This window comes from Carcharodon carcharias, chromosome 14 (genome assembly GCF_017639515.1).
Source record: "Carcharodon carcharias isolate sCarCar2 chromosome 14, sCarCar2.pri, whole genome shotgun sequence".
Classification (NCBI taxonomy): Eukaryota; Metazoa; Chordata; class Chondrichthyes; order Lamniformes; family Lamnidae; genus Carcharodon; species Carcharodon carcharias.
Genome location: NC_054480.1, coordinates 49,044,179 through 49,063,215, shown reverse-complemented (window position 1 = coordinate 49,063,215; position 19,037 = coordinate 49,044,179). Strand labels below are relative to the sequence as shown.

The 19,037-nt window shown below is 43.4% G+C and overlaps 1 pseudogene; it reads right to left on the bottom strand.

Moving 5' to 3' along the window:
- Window positions 1–17,775: 17,775 nt before the first annotated feature.
- On the bottom strand, window positions 17,776–17,861 carry LOC121287687 (annotated as a pseudogene).
- Between the last annotated feature and the right edge of the window lie 1,176 nt (window positions 17,862–19,037).

Genomic DNA, 19,037 nt, shown 5'->3' with positions numbered 1-19,037 from the left:
GCCAGGGTTAAGACATCTCCTCAGGGCTGGAGAGGACCTTGGAGTGGGAGGGGAAGGATCCAGTTGTCGTTGGTACCAGCGACATTGATAAAACTAGAAAGGATGTTCTGCTGAAAGAACCTGAACAGTTAGGAGCTAAATTAAAATGCAGAACCTCCAAGGTAATTCTCTTGGGATTACTACCTGAGCCACAGGCAAATTGGCAGAGGGTAAATAAAGTCAAGGAGTTAAACGCTTGGCTCAAAGATTGGTGTGGGAAGAATGGGTTTCATTTCATGGGGTATTGGCACCAGTACTGGGGTAGAAGGGAGCTGTTCTGGTGGGGCTGGCGTCACTTGAACTGTGCTGGGACCAGTGTCCTGGCAAATTGAATAACTAGGGCTATAGAGAGGGCTTTAAACTAAAGGAGGGGTTGGGGAGGGTTCTGGAGAGGGGATTTGTAGGCTAACAAAGAAAAACGATATGGCAGCTTTGCAGGGCAGTTACTTAGGTATTGATATACAGATTGTGAAAGGAAGGGACAGAGTGAACAAACATAAAAAAACAGCAGCATATAGGGTCAAAGGGGGGAAAAATGATAAAAAGGCAATATTAATGGCTCTTTACTTAAATGCTTGTAGTATTCCGAACAAAATAAATGAATTAACAGCACAAATAGAGGTTAATGGGTATGATCTTATAGTCATTATGGAGACATGGTCACAAGGGGATCAAAGCTGGGAACTAAATATTCAGGGGTCTCTGACTTTTTGAAAGGACAGACAGGAAAGAATGGGTGGTGGGCTGGGTTTGTTAGAACAAGATGAAATAAGTACGATAGCAAGAAATGACCTTGGATTGGAAGGTGTAGAATCCATATGGGTGGAGGTAAGAAATAACAAGGGGAAGAAGACACTGGTGGGAGTAGTATATAGGCCTCTAACAGTAGCTATACTGTAGGTCAGAGAATAAAGGACATAATGAGGACATGTAAAAAAAGGCAGTACATTAATCATGGGTGACTTTAATCTTCATGTAGATTGGAAAAATCAAATTGGCAGAGGTAGCCACAAGCAAGAATTCATAGAATGTATTCAGGACAGTTTCCTAGAACGATATGTTATAGATCCAACCAGGGATCTGGCTATTTTGGATCTGGTAATGTATAATGAGGCAGGTTTAATAAATGATCTCAGAGTAAAAGATTCCCTATGAAACAGTGACCATAACATGGTAGAATTTAGCATTCAATTTGAGACTGAGAAACTTGGGTCGGAAACAACCCTGCTCAACTTAAATAAGAGTATTTAAAAAGGAATGAGGGCAGATTTGGCTGGAGTGGACTGGGAAAGGAGTTTAGCAGAAAAGATGGTTGATGAACAATGGCAGATGTTTAAGAAAATAGGTCATGACTCACAACAAAGATATATCCCAGTGAGAAAGAGAGATTCTAGGAAGGGGATAAACCAACCATGGCTAACCAAGGAAGTTAAGGATAGAATCAAATTGAAAGAAAAAACATGCTATGTGGCAAAGATTAGTGGTATCCCAGAGGGTTAGGAAAGTTTTAAAAACCAACAGAAGGTGACCCAAAAAAATGAAGAGGGAGAAAATAAACTTTGAGAGTAAACTAGGATATAAAAATGGACAGTAAGAGCTTCTTTAAGTATATAAAAAGGAAGCGAGAGGCCAAAGTGAACATAGGCCCCTTACAGGATGAAGCTGGGGAAATAATAATGAGTAGCCAGGAAATGGCAGGGGAGTTGAATAAATACTTTGCATCAGTCTTCACAGTAGAAGACACTAATAGCGTTCCAAAAATACTAAATAATCAAGGGACAAAAGGGGTGGAGGAAATAAATACAATAACTATCACTAGAGAAAAAGTACTAGGGAAACTAATGGGGTTAAAGGCCAATAAGACCCCTGGACCTGATGAGTTGCATCCTAGGATATCAAAGGAAGTAGCTGCAGAGATAATGGATACACTGGTAGTAATCTTCCAAGAATCCTTAGAATCTGGAAATGTCCCAGAAGATTGGAAAACTGCCAATGTCACAGCCTTATTCAAAAAGGAAGGAGACAAAAAACAGGCAATAGGCCAGTTAGCTTAACATCCATCAACGGGAAAATGTTTGAGTTCAATATAAAGGATGTAATAGCAGAGCATTTAGAAATACATATTATAATCAAGCAGAGTCAGCGTGGCTTCATGAAGGGGAAATCATGCCTGACAAATTTATTATAATCCTTTGAGGAGATAACAAGCAGGGGATGTAATATATTTGGATTTCCAAAAGGTGTTGCATAAGGTACCACACATAAAGCTACTTAATAAAATAAGAGCCCATGGTGTTGGAGGTAGTATATTAGCATGGATAGAGAATTGGCTAATTAATAGAGTATAGAGAGTTGGGATAAAGGGGGGGGGGGCATTTTCAGGATGGCAACCTATTACTAGTTGAGTGCCACAGGAATCAATGCTGGGGCCACAATTATTTACAATGTATATTAATAACTTAGATGAGGGAAGTGAATATACTATCATCAAATTTACGGATGACACAAAAATAGGTGGGAAGACAAGTGGTGAGGATGACACAAAGAGTCTACAGAGGAACATAGACAGCTTAAGTGAGTGGACAAAAAACTTGGCAGATGGAATAAAATGTGGGAAAATGTGAGGTCATGCACTTTGGCAGGAAGAATAGAGGAGTTGAATATTATTTAAATGGAGAAAGACTGCAGAAAGCTAGAACACAGAGGGATTTGGGAGCCCTTGTGCATGAATTCCAAAAAGCTAACATACAAGTTCAGCAGGTAATAGGGAAGGCAAATGGAATGTTGGCCTTAATTTCAAAGGGAATGGAATATAATAGGGAAGTCTTGCTAAAACGATACAAGTCACTAGTTAGAACACACCTAGAATACTGGGAACAGTTTTGGTCCCCTTATCTATGGAAAGCTAGACTGGCATTGGAGGCAGTCCAGAGAAGGTTCACCAGGTTGATCCCTGATATGGAGGGATTTTCTTATATGGAGAGGTTGAGTAGTTTGGGCCTGTACTCATTGGAGTATTTAAGAATGAGAGGTGACCTTATTGAAACATATAAGATTCTTAGGGGGACTGACAGGGTGGATGCTGAGAGGTTGTTTCCCCTTGTGGGAGAGTCTAGGACCAGAGGGCATAATCTCAGAGTAAGGGATGATGCATTTAAGACAGAGATGAGGAAGGATTTCTTCTCTCAGAGGGCAGTGAATCTGTGGAATTCTTTACCGCATAGGGTTGTAGAGGCTGGGTCGTTGAGTATATTCAAGGCTGAGATAGACAGATTTTTAATCAGTAAGGGAATCAAGGGTTATGGGAAAGAGGCAGGAAAGTGGAGTTGAGGATTATCAGATCAGCCATGATCTCATTGAATGGCGGAGCAGACTCGATGTGATGAATGGCCTATTTCTGCTCCTATGTCTCATGGTCTTATGGCCTACAGAACTGATTCATCTCTGTGTGCCCCTTCATCTTGTGACATCAACGCCATCAGAAAAGAAAAATTTACAATACTGGTTTCCAACCCACCAACCTCCATGAAAGAATTCCTCATTGGACTTTGATTCTGCACTCTGAAACTCGTGTGACCCAATATCTATTTTCTCTGTGAACTTTGTACTGAAAAACCTTCTTTTCTCTATCCCTCCCTTTACTGTATGAGTGCGGAGAGAGAAGTTGCCGACACTCCTTTTTGCATTTTTCTAACGTATGCAATAAATAACCTCCTGAGCTAATCCTACCTCGAGTTTTCTTTGGGGTTATTAGTAGAAATCGGATCACACAAAAACCAAGGGATTGGGAAATATGCCACCACTTGTTCAAAAAAAAAACAATTCAAAACATCTTCTGCTTATGGACAGGTGGTAAGAGCAAGGATCAGTATTGTTTGAACTGACCCCCTACTGTCCATAATACAACATTCAAGATGTCATATGTCAAATGTGTTATCCCTCAGCAGCGTCATGCATATGTGAGACAAAAAAGGCATCATTAGTTCAAAAAACACTATGGGCAGGATATTGAGGTCAGCGAGAAGGGGCGGGGCCCACTCACCAACACATAAAATGACGCGGGATGATGTTGGGTGGAACTCCCAATGTCACCCTACGTCATTTCAATTTTCAGGTCGGCGGGGGCTCAGCCAAATCAGTTGTGCGCCCACCGACATGTCACCGACATTGAGGCCATTTAAAAGCAATTAAACTAGATAATAGACCTGTCCATCCAACCTTAAGGTTGGTGTGCAGGCTGGGAGCCCTGGTGGGCTTCAGAAAAAAACATGAAAGCTCATCCACGGGCGGGATGAGGTTTCATGTAGGTTTTTAAAAATTTAGTAAAAGTTTACTTAAAAGTGATGGACATGTCCCAACACATGTGATAGTGTCACGAGGGGACATGTCAGGGAAATTTAATTTCTCTACATGTACCATTTTTAAATTTGCTGCCAATCTCCCTGAGGGGCAGCACTTAGCCTCAGGGAGATGAGTGCACTCTTTTGCGCACAAGCGCAAGAGTGCACTCCCGGCTCAGGGAATCCGCTCCCCACCAGCCCACACAGGGAGCGCACAGTGCTTCCTGGCGGACGTCATGCTAAGGCCTGCCCACCTAAAATGGTGGTGCACCGCCAATTGGGGGTGCCAATCAGAGGTGCGCCCGCTCCTGAACTTCCCTCCTGGCAGAGGGATAATTCTTCCCTATATGTTAATTAGGCATGTTGACTGTTTTAAATGCAAATTAATGAAAAAAACGCAATTGCAGTCATTGAACAGGGAAGATTCCAATCAACAAGAAGGCAGCACCACAAAGCCATACAATCAAATTATGTATTTTTTGTTGCCAATAGCCATATCTCTAACTGTTGAATTTGTAGAAGAGCTCTGATGAAGATCTCGTCTGAAAATGTTTTGAGATGTAGCCAGTAACTCAACTACATCCACACACATTGACATCAGTTATGCCGGAATTTACAATCCTGAAATGTGAATTGCAGGACTGATTATAATGGCCTTTTAAATATGTAACTAGTTATTTCATTGGCAGAGAAAAAATAATGAAACAAATTGCATTTACAAGTATTTTAGAACTATCGTTTAATTTATGAAAGCAGTCAAAATTGAATACTTGGGAGAAATTCTTTATTAGTATTCAACTTGTATTTATGTTGGTGAATAGACTTTTTTGCTGATGTGTACAGCATACAATTGTCCTTACTGCCAAGCACTTAACCCTTCAAACACCATAAATGATGTTATTCATCCGGAGTGCTGTTTATTTTCAGGGGCTTCTGATATTTTCCATTCTTGCAAACAACTTTTGCACATAAGAGATTGACCTGACGCAAATGGGAATAAAAACAACACTCAACAAGTTAGGTGGCATCTGCAGAAATAGAAACAATATTTTAAGCTATAATGAGCAGTTTACCTGGAACAATTTTGTCAACTTGTTTCAGGATCTTGAAAAACTCAAGGTTCCTTCTTTGTAAAGGAAAATAAACCCAAACGTCCTAACTTTTCCTCTCAACTGAAATCCCTGATATCTGGAATCATCAAAAAACAAGGGAATGAACTATGGAAACGTATGGGTGTGGTAACATAGTGGCGATGTTCCTGAACTAGTAATCTAGAGGCCTGAACTATTGATCTGGAGATATGAGTTTGAATTCCACCTCAGCTGGGGAATTTAAATTCAGCTAATTAAATAAATCTGGAATAAAAGCTAGTATCAGTAACAGTGATTGTGAAACTACCTAGTTCAAAGAAGAGTGTAGAAGACCACATCAGGAGCAGCACCAAGTGTACCTAACAATGAGGTGACAACCTAGCGAAGCTACAACAGAGATACAGTGGAAGCAGCATATTATTGATAGATAAGCAATCAAAGCAACTGGTGAATGATGGTCATGAACAAGTTTTGGTTAAATTGTTGAATAACAATGTTACAAATATCACAAATGTTATAAATACTATTCCTGTGAGGTGCTGTAGCCATCAGCATTAGTAAAAAAATGTTGCCTTATAATTAAGCTAGGGCATCTGTGCCATTTAAAAAAAACATATTTGTTCAAGGGATGCGGGCGCCACTGGCTGGACCAGCATTTATTGTCCAACCCTGACTGCCCTTGAGATATTGCAAATATTACACAAATAAATCATTTATCCATCAATGATGGATAAAATGGCTCTATGAGACTGTAAGAAAGCTCAGGAATTGCACCCTAGGTTCAGGCTACCCAAATACAATGCCACAGGAAATCTGGGAGTTTTATTTAAGGTTCTTTAAAGAAGAAATTGAACACATCAGTTTTCCATAAATGATTAACATTCTTTTATCATGTTTTGTTCCATTGATTCCTCTAAGTATATGTATGATGTTTTGTGCGTGTGTGTGTGTGTTTTACCAACAGTATGGGTTGATTCACTAAAATTATACATTAATTGAATTTCACCACACTGACAGTTAAACTAATGAGAGGAGGAGATTCCATGAACATCCGCATACTTAAAGATGGGGGAGTCCAACATTTGAATGCAAAAGATAAGGCATTTTCAATCATCTTCAGCCAGATGTGCAAAGTGGATGATCCATCTCAGCTTCCTCCTTCAATCTCCAGCATCACAAAATTAAAAATACAATGAACTCAATTCACTCCACGTAGTATCAAAAAACTATTGAATGCACCAGATACAGCAAAGGCTACGGTTCCTGGCAACACCTGGTTGTAACAGTGAAGACTTGTGCTTCAAAACTAATCAGTTAGTTCCACTACAGCTACAATAGCACCTATGAGACAAAATAGAAAACCGTCTAGGAATATACAAAATAGGACAAATCCCAGCCAACCAATTACTATCCCACCAGTCTATGCTCAATCATTATAACCTATTCATTGATGTTCAGTTTGGGTTTTGCCAGGTCTAATCAGTTCCAAACCTCATTGGTCCACATGAGGATAAATGAGATTAATTCCAGAGGTGCGATGAAAGTGACTGCTTTTGACATTAGGGCAGAAAACAGAGAGTATGCATAAATGGGTCTTTTCTGATTGGCAGGATGTGACGAGTGGAGTCCCTCAGGGGTCTGTGCTGGGGCCTAACTTTTTACAATTTATATCAATGACTTAGATGAGGGAAGACATGGCAGCTAAATTTTAAGATGACACAAAGATAGGTAGGAAAGTATGTTGTGAAAAGGACATAAGGAGGTTGCAGGTGAATATAGATATGTTGAGTGAGTGGGCAAAGATCTGGCAATGGTGTACAATGTGAGAAAATGTGAAATTATTCACTTTGGAAGGAAGAATAAAAAACAATATTATTTAAACAGAGAACGACTGCAGGTCAAGATGTTCTAGTGCATGAGTCACAAAAAGTTAAAATGCAGGTACAGCGGATAACTAAGATGCTAATGGAACGCTATCCTTTATTATGAGAGGAATTGAACATAAAAGTAAGGATGTTATGCTTCAGTTATATAGGGCATCGGTGAGACCACATCTCGAATACTGTGTGCAGCTTCAGTCTCCTTATTTAAGGAAGGATGTAAATGCATTGGAGGTGGTTCAGAGGAGGTTTGCTAGATTGATACCTGGAATGAGTGGGTTATCTTTCGAAGAAAGGTAGGACAAGAAGAATGAGGGTGACTTGATTGAAGTATATAAGATCCAGAATGGTCTTGACAAGGTGGACATGGAAAGGAAGTTTCTCCTTGTGGATGAGTCCAGAACTAGGGGGCACTGTTTTAAAATTAGGGGTTGCCCTTTTTGGACAGAGACGAGGAATTTTTTTTCTCTCCGAGGGCTGTGCGACTTTGGAACTCTCTGCCTCAGATGTGGGTGGAGGCGGGGTCATTGCATATTTTTAAGGTGGAGATAGATAGATTTTTGTTAGGCAAGGGAATCAAAGGTTATCGGGGGTAAATGGGAATGTGGAATTCAAAACACAAGCAAGTGAGCTATGATCTTATTGAATGGTGGAGCAGGCTCGAGGGGCTCAATGGCCTACTTCTGCTCCTATTTCACAAATTCACATGTTTGCATGTCTTTGACTAAGTATGGTATCAAGAAGCCCTAGTAAAAAGGAACCAATGGGAATCAAGGGAAAATGCTCCACTGGTTGGAGTCATACCGAGCACAAAGCAAGATAGTTGTGGTTGATGGAGGTCAACCATCTCAGCCCAGGGCACCACTGGAGGAGTTCCTTAGGGTAGTATCCTAGGCCCAACCATCTTCTGCTGCTTCATCAATGACCTTCCCTCCATCATAAGGTCAGAAATGGGGATGTTCACTGATGATTGCACAGTGGTCAGTACCATTTGCAACTCCTGCAATAATGAAGCAGTCCATGTCAATATGCAGCAAGACCTGGACAACATTCAGGCCTGGACTGATAAGCTTCAAGAACATTTGTGCCACACATATGCAGTCAATGACCATCTCCAATAATAGAGAATCTAACCACCTCTCCTTGACATCCAACAGCATTACCATCACTGAATCACCCACCATCAACATCCTTGGGATCACCACTGATCAGAAACTTAACTGGATCAGACACAAACACTTTGGCTATAAGAGCAGTTTAAAGACTGAATATTCTATGACTAGTAACCTACCTCCAAACTCCTTACCATCCACAAACCACAAATCAAGAATGTGATGGAATATTCTTCACTTGCCTTGATCACTTCAGCTCCAAGGACTCTCAAGCAAGTTGACACAATCCAGGACAAAGCAGCCCTCTTGTTTGGCATTCCATCTACTACCATAAACATCTATAAGATGGACTCCAACAACTTGCAATGGCATCTTTTTTCAGTACTTTCCAAACCTGGCAACATCTACCACCAAGGGCAGTAGGTGCATGGGAACACCACTATCTGCAAATTCCCCTCCAAGTCACAAACCATTCTGATTGCCATTTTTTCATCTGCCTATGTCAAAATCTTTGAACTCTCTGCCTAAGAGCACTTTTCCTACACCACACGGGCCACAATGTTTCTTGATGGCATCTCCCCACCACCTTCTCGAGGGCAATCAGGGATAGGCAATAATATCCCATGAACGAATTTTTTAAAAAATCCAGACGCCGCCACGCTTGTTCAATGAGAAGCGAAAGAAGGCTCGAGTCAATGACAAGTATTTCTAGCAAAGTTTGGTATGCAGTATATATGACAATCTTGAATTACGTCACTTGAGTAGGAACAAAGTGCCATTATATGAAGCGTCAGTGAAACAGAGGCGGGCGTGGATCCTCTCAGCGTTCGCTCTGCATGAAGCGGGTCGACTCTTCGGGGAAGTCGTGATTGAGCACTCAGTCGTCTGCCCTACACGCCCAGTTTGCGCTAACTGTGTTCTTGCAGTCGTCTTGATTAAAGTCGGTGCTACAGCCAATTTTGCAGGAAACCTTATAAACCTAATATTGGTTCTGAGAGGCGAACACCTCCCCGTTAAGGTAAAAATTCACACCAACTCTTAGTCATTATATCTATTTCCCTGAAAGATATTTTTTCTTTAGTTTTCTGTTTAGTTAATTTATTTCGGTTCTTTTTTTTAAAAAAAAGCTGCTTAAGTAACAAAGTCAAATCCCATTTAGTCATTTTTTAAATTAGATTTGTAAAGGATGAGGATGGAGAATAGCATATGGGGAACTGACAGACAACAGTGTCTGTCTAAGCAGCAACAGTGGAAATGAATGGTTCTGAACGAATGAAACTTCTTGTCTGTATTGTGGATGTATAGGCGGGACTGAAAGTACCTCGGTTATGGCTTGATTTTAATGCTGTCCTGCGTTTGACAGGTGTCCCTGGGCAATCAGAGGAGAGACTGTCACTCTTACACTTTCACAATGATATCAAATCGGTGACATTCATTTCACATTGCACTTCGCAATCATTCATGTCCAACTAAAATGAACGAGTTCTGCGACTGATTTTCAGATTCAAATTTGCACACAGCCCCCCAACACTAGCCAAAGGGTGATATATAGTACCTTGTGCTGAAGCTGGGCTTAGAAATGGGGGCCGGGGAAGGGGAAAGTGCCTCTGGTGGTAGATATTCAGCAATAAATGCATCGGTGATCTCAGAAACCATTGATTTGAGATGGTCAATGGCAGTGAAAGTGAGAAAAGGTGATGGGCACATAGGAATCACACTGGGAGCTGCATTATGTGCAAAAAATGTCCTTAAAACTGAACAGGCGCAAGAACGCAGAGAAACCACGTAAGTATTCATTAGAATATTAAAGCACCGCTATCAACAATTGGTATCTAGATCAGCGTACTTCAGGTAAAACGCTATGTTTACATCATGGAAGATTTCACACAGTCTCTAAAATGCTAATTTTTTTCTGTTTCTTTTTATTTGTTCTTGGGATCTGAGCATTTCTGACAAGGTCAACATTTATTGCCCATCCCTAATTATCCTGGAGAATGTGGTGGTGAGTTGCCTTATTGAACTGCTGTAATTCATCTGATGTAGATACACCCACTGTACTGTTAGGCAGGGAGTTCCAGGATTTTGACCCAGCGACAGAAAACGAATGGCAGTATAGTTCCAAGTCAGGATGGTGAGTGGCTTGGAGGCGGTGGTATTCCCATGCATCTGCTATCCTTGTCCATCCCTCAGATTTTGACGGCAGTTTGAATTCACACCTCCAGCATTGCGTTCCTGGAATTCAGCATTGAAACAGTCTTGCTAATGAGTAGCAGCTCATTTAATGTTAAAGAACATGTGTCCCAATTTGAATCAAAGCTCCCAGCTACATTCTCAGTTTCCTCTGGTAAATGATTTGCTATGAGTGATGATAGATGTATGGGTAAAGTTCACACAGAGCACATTAGGATGGGTGATGCCATGGTTGCTTAAAATTTGTTCTTGGTCACGAAAGATAATTGGCATTCATAGCAGCCAGGTCATGCTGGGGGAACTGCATGTGGATAACAGGCAGGCAGACAACAGAGAGATGGAGAAAAAAAGATGGACAATAGAAAGGGAGTGATGAAAGGATTGAGTTTGCAGGTGTACAGATAGATGTTCAGCACCCTTGACCTCTCGGAAGTGCAAGGCTTCAGCAGGCTCAGGTTGACAATGATAGGTAAGCACAGACACCCACAGCCTTTAAGAAGAAGTGCTGCTCCCGACTGGATCTGCTTGCTCTGAATTACGAATCAATGTGGAAGTCATGACTGCCTTTAGTTTCCTTCTCTTTGGGTCCTTCCAGAACCAGAAACATATCAAGGGTCTCTCAATCAGTTGCACATGAATATGTGAGGCAGGTGATGGATGGATTGTTTGCCAAGGCTGCTAGTTACATCAACTTCACCTGTGACAGCAATAGCCAGAATGAGCAGGCAGTCCGACTTATTACAGGGTGCCATTGATTGTACACATGTGGCAAGCTGAGGACCACTATGTTAACCAGGAGCATTTGTCCACCACAGGAGCTTTCATTCCACCAATATGCAGCTGGTGTGCACCCACAAGTGTGTGCCTGATTCCCTGGGAGTTGCCATAATCTGCAACAGTCCAAGGTTTCAGACACTTCACTCTGAGTAGACTTAAGGGGTGGCTATTAGTCAGTAAAGAATAGCCTCTGGTATGAGGGAAAAAAAGCAAAATTATTGACATACCCAATGTATGTCCTTAAGAACAAAAATTTCTTGAGCAGGGCAGCTTCCTGCATCCATTTTATACGGGCAGGGAGGATGGAATGGGTAAAGCATTGGCTAAAGTGGAAGTTTTGGTGTGGGACTGGTGTACATCAGTTTTCTTTTTTGTACTTGCAGACTTTGTTTTCTCCCCTCATCTGTCACAAAATGCACCTCATTTTCTGGCCTTCACCACAAGGATTTGCACTGCCAGTGGGGCATTGTAAAACTGGCCCTAATATGTCTGCACACAAAATGTCAATAAATCAGGTTTCTTCGACAAGCTAAACCTGGTCTGCAATTTAATCAGTGAAGATGCACACATTGAAAACTAATTTACTTTGATACATTCTTGTCACATCAGATCCTGTTTCTGAGGCACACAACTAAAGATCAAAATAAATCGTTGGATAATTGAAATGCACTTGAGAAACGTTTTTGCTTTGTAATGACAAATTGCATATGCAGGGTAATTCATTAAATTGACTGAATAAAAGGCATCATAGTCTACTTCAAGTATTTCAAAAACTTACACAACATTATAACATGTAAAGCATTTAGCTGCTGGAAGCATTGACATTTAAAAGTAATTGTGAAAATGATTTGTATATTCGGATAAGCGGGCTGTGTTTTAGCCTTACGATGCACTGGGAACAGTAGAGTCTGGTAGCACATGGTAAACCCAGAGATAAGTGCAGTGTATCAGTCAGTGGCTTTTTAACTCCAGACTGCATTATATTCAAATTACTTAGGATAAAACTGTTCCCACAGGTGAAAGGATCAAAAATGAGAGGGCACAGATTTAAGGTAACTGACAAAAGAAGCAATGGAGACATGAGGAGAAACTTTTTCACGCAGTGAGTGGTTAAGGTCTGGAATGTGCTGCCCGATAGTACAGTGGAGGCAGGTTCAATTGATGCATTGAAGAGGGAATTAGATTATTATCTGAAAAGGAAGAATGTGGAGGGCTATGGGGAGAAGGCAGGGGAGTGACATTGGGTACAATGCTCATTTAGAGAGCTGGTGCAGACACGGGGCTGAATGGCCTCCTGTGTTGTAACAATTCTGTGATTCGCCAATCATATTATTTCCAGGTTTCCTGAACAATTAATGTGATTGGACATGATGATGGCCTACTGTATGAGGTGATTTCAACTTCATTTTTTAAAGGGACAATCCAAACATGCAGTTTGATGGTGTTTGAGGTTGGAAGCACAATAGGAAGTATAGCAGAATTAAGTCCAGATGTTCAAAGACTGCTTTGTTTTAGTGACATCTCCTTGGATGTGCTGCTGAGGACTGTAAGGGCCTGCAGGATTATACTGTTCTTTACTGAAGGGAGGAAGAAACCTGCCAGTGAAACCAAGAAGGTGCGGATGGAAGTTGGTGCATGGTACTGTTAATAAGACGTAGTGGACAACTGCATCTCTGCAGAAGCAGCTGATGAAATAGATGAGTTTTCCTGACCAGTTTCTTATGTCTCCCAGAGGGTCAGTTACAGAAGGGAGTCAAGGCAGTAATGAGTGGCATCATCATCTTCTGCAATAGTAGAAGAAGCAACCTAGTCAGCACCATCACATCAGTCAAGTGCACCCTTCACCAGCACAGATACATTCACCTCAGTGGAGCCTTGCACATGTTTAGAGTGAGCAACTCATTATGGAGGAGGTGAGAGAGACAGAGGCAGCTGGGGTCAGTCCCCCTGGGAAGATGGAGGGCAGATGCCGCCATGCTCAACTGGACAGAGATGCAAATCTTTGGGAGTCACACATGGGGTGTGTCTTCCTGGAGCAGTGGCGGAAGATGCACGCCCAAATGTCGGAATTCCCTGAGGTAATTGTGCAGGGTCTTGGGCAGAGCTTGGAGGGGTCCATCCATGCCGTGTTTGTTGCTTTGTCTCAGGTATATGAGCACATGAGCTCAACCAGTCAGAAAGTGACCATCCTCTGGGAGAGCCAGATGTGGCATCAAGCTGAGTGAATATAGGAGCAACACACTGACAGGCACAGGACATATACCAGATTCTGCAGCATTTAACAGTCAGTGGCACTGATGGTGCAAAGGTGTATGAACTGAATATCAGGCTGGTGGTTGACCCTCTTGTTCAAGTACCACATGAAAGGGCTGAGGCAGGCAGGTGGAGGGGCCACCCCTCAAGGGGCGCTGTTATCCTCTGCAGACCCCTTGGCATCTCTGACTGAGGCATTGTCAATGCAGGAAGGCCCTGTGGCTTCTGCTGGTGGGGCAGCCTGTTGTCCACACTGGCACTTCAACATTGAGGCTGGCTGCTAACTGGGTTCTCAGAAATATCCACACAAGCGAGCAGCCTGCTTCCTCCTTAGCCATTGGGGGAGGATTCCATAGGAGCAGCCACAATTGGAGGGTGCCATGCTGGTGATCCCACTCTGTGGCTCAGTTAGATGACCTTTATTATTGGAGGTGATCTGTTAAAATGACTCAGTGTAATGAAAAGGTGAATGGTTGGATACCGACTTGAGCGATTCTAATGAATGATGGTTTTAAGGTACAGAAATGATAAGGTGGGGGAGGGACGCCAATGTGTATTAGTTGAACTAATGTGACAGTTGGAGACTTGTCTTCTAGGTAATATGGGGGGCAGTGGACCCTCTATGTTTTCTGTGCATCTTACATTCACCCCTCCCTCTGAGAAAGGTGTGTTATTTGTCTTCCAGTACTGGGTATTCTCAGGAGAAATGAGCCTGAATTAGTGTGGACTGAGCTTCTCTTCCATCCTGTTCAATGCTTTGAGGCTTAAGCGGACCTGTGGAGTACCTTGCAAGGCTGGGTCATCCTGCTCCATTACTTCCTCCTCCTCCCCATTCTCTAAGGAAGTGTCCATCACCTCTGCTTCTCCTTCATCAAAGTAATACACCTCTCTGAAGGGCAATGTTGTGAAGAGAACAGCAGATCATTACAATTCAAGAAGCCCCTGAGATAGATCCCTGTAGAGTGCACCCTCTGCCACACCCCTCCCACCACCAACCCAACTGGTCAGGGCACCAGAACCACATCTTGAAAGGATGCAGAGGTTAAGAGGTTCAGTGTCACTGTCACTTTGACTGGTAAGCTGTGTCAACACGCCCGGCAAGGACTGAGGTGGCCTTGCACCAATGCACAAAATTCTGCCACCATTTGCTTTGATAGGCGCATCCTTCAGTCAGCAATACTGATTCTCTGTCAGATTCAGGAAGCTCTTGGGTTGTCGTATATCTTATATGGAAGGAATCACTTTCATTCACTCCCTGCCCCTCGTGCAACAACTCTGTGTGCATCAAGACCAATGGACTGCATTTGATGTAGGAGCAGCTGCTCTTCATCATTATTCATCCCCAGTACTTCAAGTGGCTGAGCCTCATGTCCATAGATGGCCTTCCAGAAGCTCTAATATAACTACCTCTATCCCTTGCCATGCCCTGCCTATCCTTGTTGGTTCACCAGTCTTCAGTAGGCCCAGTGCCTACAAAACTAACTCTATGTGACTTCTGCACACTCAATGACCACTGTGCGCCGTTGCACAAGCAGCTTTCTGAGCCTTCCTCCTTTCATGCACCAATATTAAATGGGTGCACCTCCATGATTGACCTCCCTGTGCGATGCTGCCTGCTACTCAGGGATGTCATTGTGACTGTCTATGTTCCCTGTGGCTGCAAACCAAAATCTTAACAAGCTTTTAAACTGGTTCGTTTTCATGATGAGTTGATGAACTGTCCTGTTCGGTGAGATGCCAGTGTTCAGGTCCCAGTGTCTCTTCCAAAATCCCTAGGAGGCAGGACGATGCCAGAAACCCAGCATGCCGCTTGAGGATTTGAAATTCTGGCCTCACCTGCCTCCGGACCTGCCTCATCAGCCAAACCAAAATTCAGCCCTTTATGTCCTCAGGGTAACTAGGGTAACAGGGCGACCTGGCAATAAAATTGGCTTGGTTAGTGTTGCCCATTTCCTGAGAACATTGATTTTTTTAAAAAACTATTATCTTGTATCTTTTGTTGTATCTACAATGATCATAACACAATGATTCGCAGCCATTCTGAGTGATACTTGATTCAGTGGAATTATCATTTCCTTAGATTTGCATTGTATATATCTGTTTATACACCTGCAATATTTTATTTGCCTCTGCAATTATTTATTTCCAAAGCTCATGGAAGATAGTTATTGAGTAACAATGTTACAAAGTGACTTTGCAATTTAGGTTCATAAAGGATATTAATATATTAAACCAGCACAAGGATTGGTGTATGCTGTCAATATGGTTTTAATGCTAAACTAAAGTCCACACAGTCCCTGATTCACCAGCAAAACCTGACAACAGGTAGGAGTGCGGCTTTTTTATGAGGCAATGTTTACTAATGTAGCGGGGGAGGTGAGTGGGAGTCCAGCGTCCTGACTTCTGACATCAGAGTGGGGCCAGAGGCCCTCTGCGGCACAACAGAGGCTGTTGGCCCAGGAGCACGACAGGCAGGGGAATGGGTCAGCCACATGGGCAATCCCCTCAGAACAAGAGGTTAAGTCTTCAACAGGCTGGGGGCTGAGCCTGAGTCTGGAACGTGAGCTGAAGAAGTGTTGGAGCCTAGAGCCTTGTGGAGAGAAAGGGAGAACAGGGCAGCAGTCAATAGCAAGAGCAGAAGTTTGAGACTGGTGAGTCGCAGCATTGAGGAGCCAAAGTCACGAATAGGGCTGACCAAAGCCTCTGACGGTGGCTAGATGATGGGGAGGTGGAACTGGAGTGGGGGAACAGCTGCTGGAAACCTAGACACACTGCCTGGACAGCACCCTTGAATTCAAGAGGCCACGAGGAGAGGGAGATGCCCTTCATGTTGGGGATACAAGGCAATCTGGATCACATGGTCATGGGAAATTTGCAATTGGAGCTCCAGCAATTGAACTCTGCTATCCAGCTGATTAAAAGTCAGGAGTTGAGCTCTTCATGGTATGTTGTGGATCTGGAGCACTGGCCATGTGTGTCCATTGTAAATAGTTCATTTCCCTGAGTTAATCTTTTCCATTAATGGTTATAAAGATTTGATGCCAGTGGAATAAGGAATCCCTGCTTCATGATTTACAAGCAGTCCATGTGCTTGAAGATCATTTAACATTAGGCTGAGATATGGTTTAGCAAAAGTGAACCGAAAACTACTGCTTCAAGGAAAATCGGTATCAGAGCATTGGGAGACATTCAGAAGGTAGAGAGGCTTCAGACCATGAATGTTTCCGCAAAGCAAAAACATGGGCACCCAAATTTAGCGCCCCCTACATACCAAGGAACTTACAAAGCAGGATAAGGCAAAAAGCCTAGAGGAATATAGAAAGTGCAGTAGTGAAATTAAAAAGGAAATTAGGAAAGCAAAGAGAGGACATGGAAAAAATATTGGCAATTAAGATCAAGGAAAACTCACAGATATTTTATAAATATATAAAGAACAAGGGAATAACTAAGGAAAGAGTGGGGCCTAATAGAGACCAAAAAAGGTAAACTGTGTGTGAAGGTGGCAAATGTAGTCATGGTTTTTAATGAGTGTTCACTAAGAGTGCTAAGATGCAGACATGGGGCTGCATTTTACCCCCCCTCCCCCGGAAGGAAAGTCGGCTGGAAGCTGGTTCGTTGCACGCCAGCCCTATCCGTTGCAGCCATAACCCACTGCAGGTGGGCTAAGTTGTTGGAGAGTGGGATTTCCGCCCCTCACTGGGGGAAAAGTCCCGCCCTTGGGAACTGCCGGCCATTTCAATTGGTTGCAGCTCCAGCAGTGCCGGCAGAAGTAAGAGCTCATTAGTGGGCGCTGCCAGGACTGCAAGCAGTCCCATGAAGAAGGCCCAATGGATCCAGGAGTAAGGTTAGTCTAGGGTATTGGACCGGGGTAGGGGGGGTGGTTGGCCAGTTTGGGGGCAGGTGGGGTGTTGGTGCAGGTGGGTGGGGGTGATAGTTTTTGGAGAGCAGGCAGGTAGGAAGAAAGGAGAGGTACTATCTTAGGGGAGCTGTCCCTCGATATGCAGAGAGTGAACCCTGAAGATAGTACCCCCTCTTCCTTCCCGGCATTTTAAAAATAAAAAAATGGCTTTCCCACTCTCACCCACCTGCCCACATCAACTGTACTATGAGTGCTCCTCTTCATGGAAATCTTTAGTAAAAGGCAAAAGATTTATACGATCTGAAGAGAAACCAGAGTATGACAAGGGCTGTGTATTACCTATGGGTGCCCGCATGGGCCCCAGCTATGCCTATCTCTTTATGGGGTATGTGGAACATTCCTTGTTCCAGTCCTACTCCGGCCCCCTTCCACAACTCTTTCTCCGGTACATCGATGATTACTTCGGTGCTGCTTCATGCTCTCGTCGGGACTTGAAAAAATTTATTAATTTTGCTTCCAATCTCCACCCCTCCATCATTTTCACATGGTCCATCTCTGACACTTCCCTTCCCTTCCTTGACCTCTCTGTCTCAATCTCTGGTGATAGACTGTCCACCAATATCCATTACAAGCCTACCGACTCCCACAGCTACCTCGACTACAGCTCCTCACACCCCACTTCCTGTAAGGACTCCATCTCATTCTCTCAGTTCCTTCGCCTCCGTCGCATCTGTTCCGATGATGCCACCTTCAAAAACAGTTCCTCTGACATGTCTTCCTTCTTCCTTAACCGAGGTTTTCCACCCACAGTTGTTAACCGTTGCCCTCAACCGTGTCCGGCCCAACTCCCGCACATCCGCCCTCATGCCTTCTCCTCCCTCCCAGAAACATGATAGGGTCCCCCTTGTCCTCACTTATCACCCCACCAGCCTCCGCATTCAAAGGATCATCCTCCGCCATTTCCGCCAACTCCAGCATGATGCCACCACCAAACACATCTTCCCTTCACCCCCCCCTGTTGGCATTCCGTAGGGATCGTTCCTTCTGTGACACCCTGGTCCACTCCTCCATCACCCCCTACTCCTCAACCCCACCTATGGCACCTCCCCATGCCCACGCAAAATATGTAACACCTGGCCCTTCACTTCCTCTCTCCTCACCGTCCAAGGGCCCAAACACTCCTTTCAAGTGAAGCAGCATTTCACTTGCATTTCCCCCAACTTAGTCTACTGTATTCGTTGCTCCCAATGCGGTCTCCTCTACATTGGAGATACCAAACGTAAACTGGGCGACCGCTTTGCAGAACACCTGTGGTCTGTCCGCAAGAATGACCCAAACCTCCCTGTCGCTTGCCATTTTAACACTCCACCCTGCTCTCTTGCCCATATGTCTGTCCTTGGCCTGCTGCATTGTTCCAGTGAAGCCCAACGCAAACTGGAGGAACAACACCTCATCTTCCGACTTGGCACTTTACAGCCTTCCGGACTGAATATTGA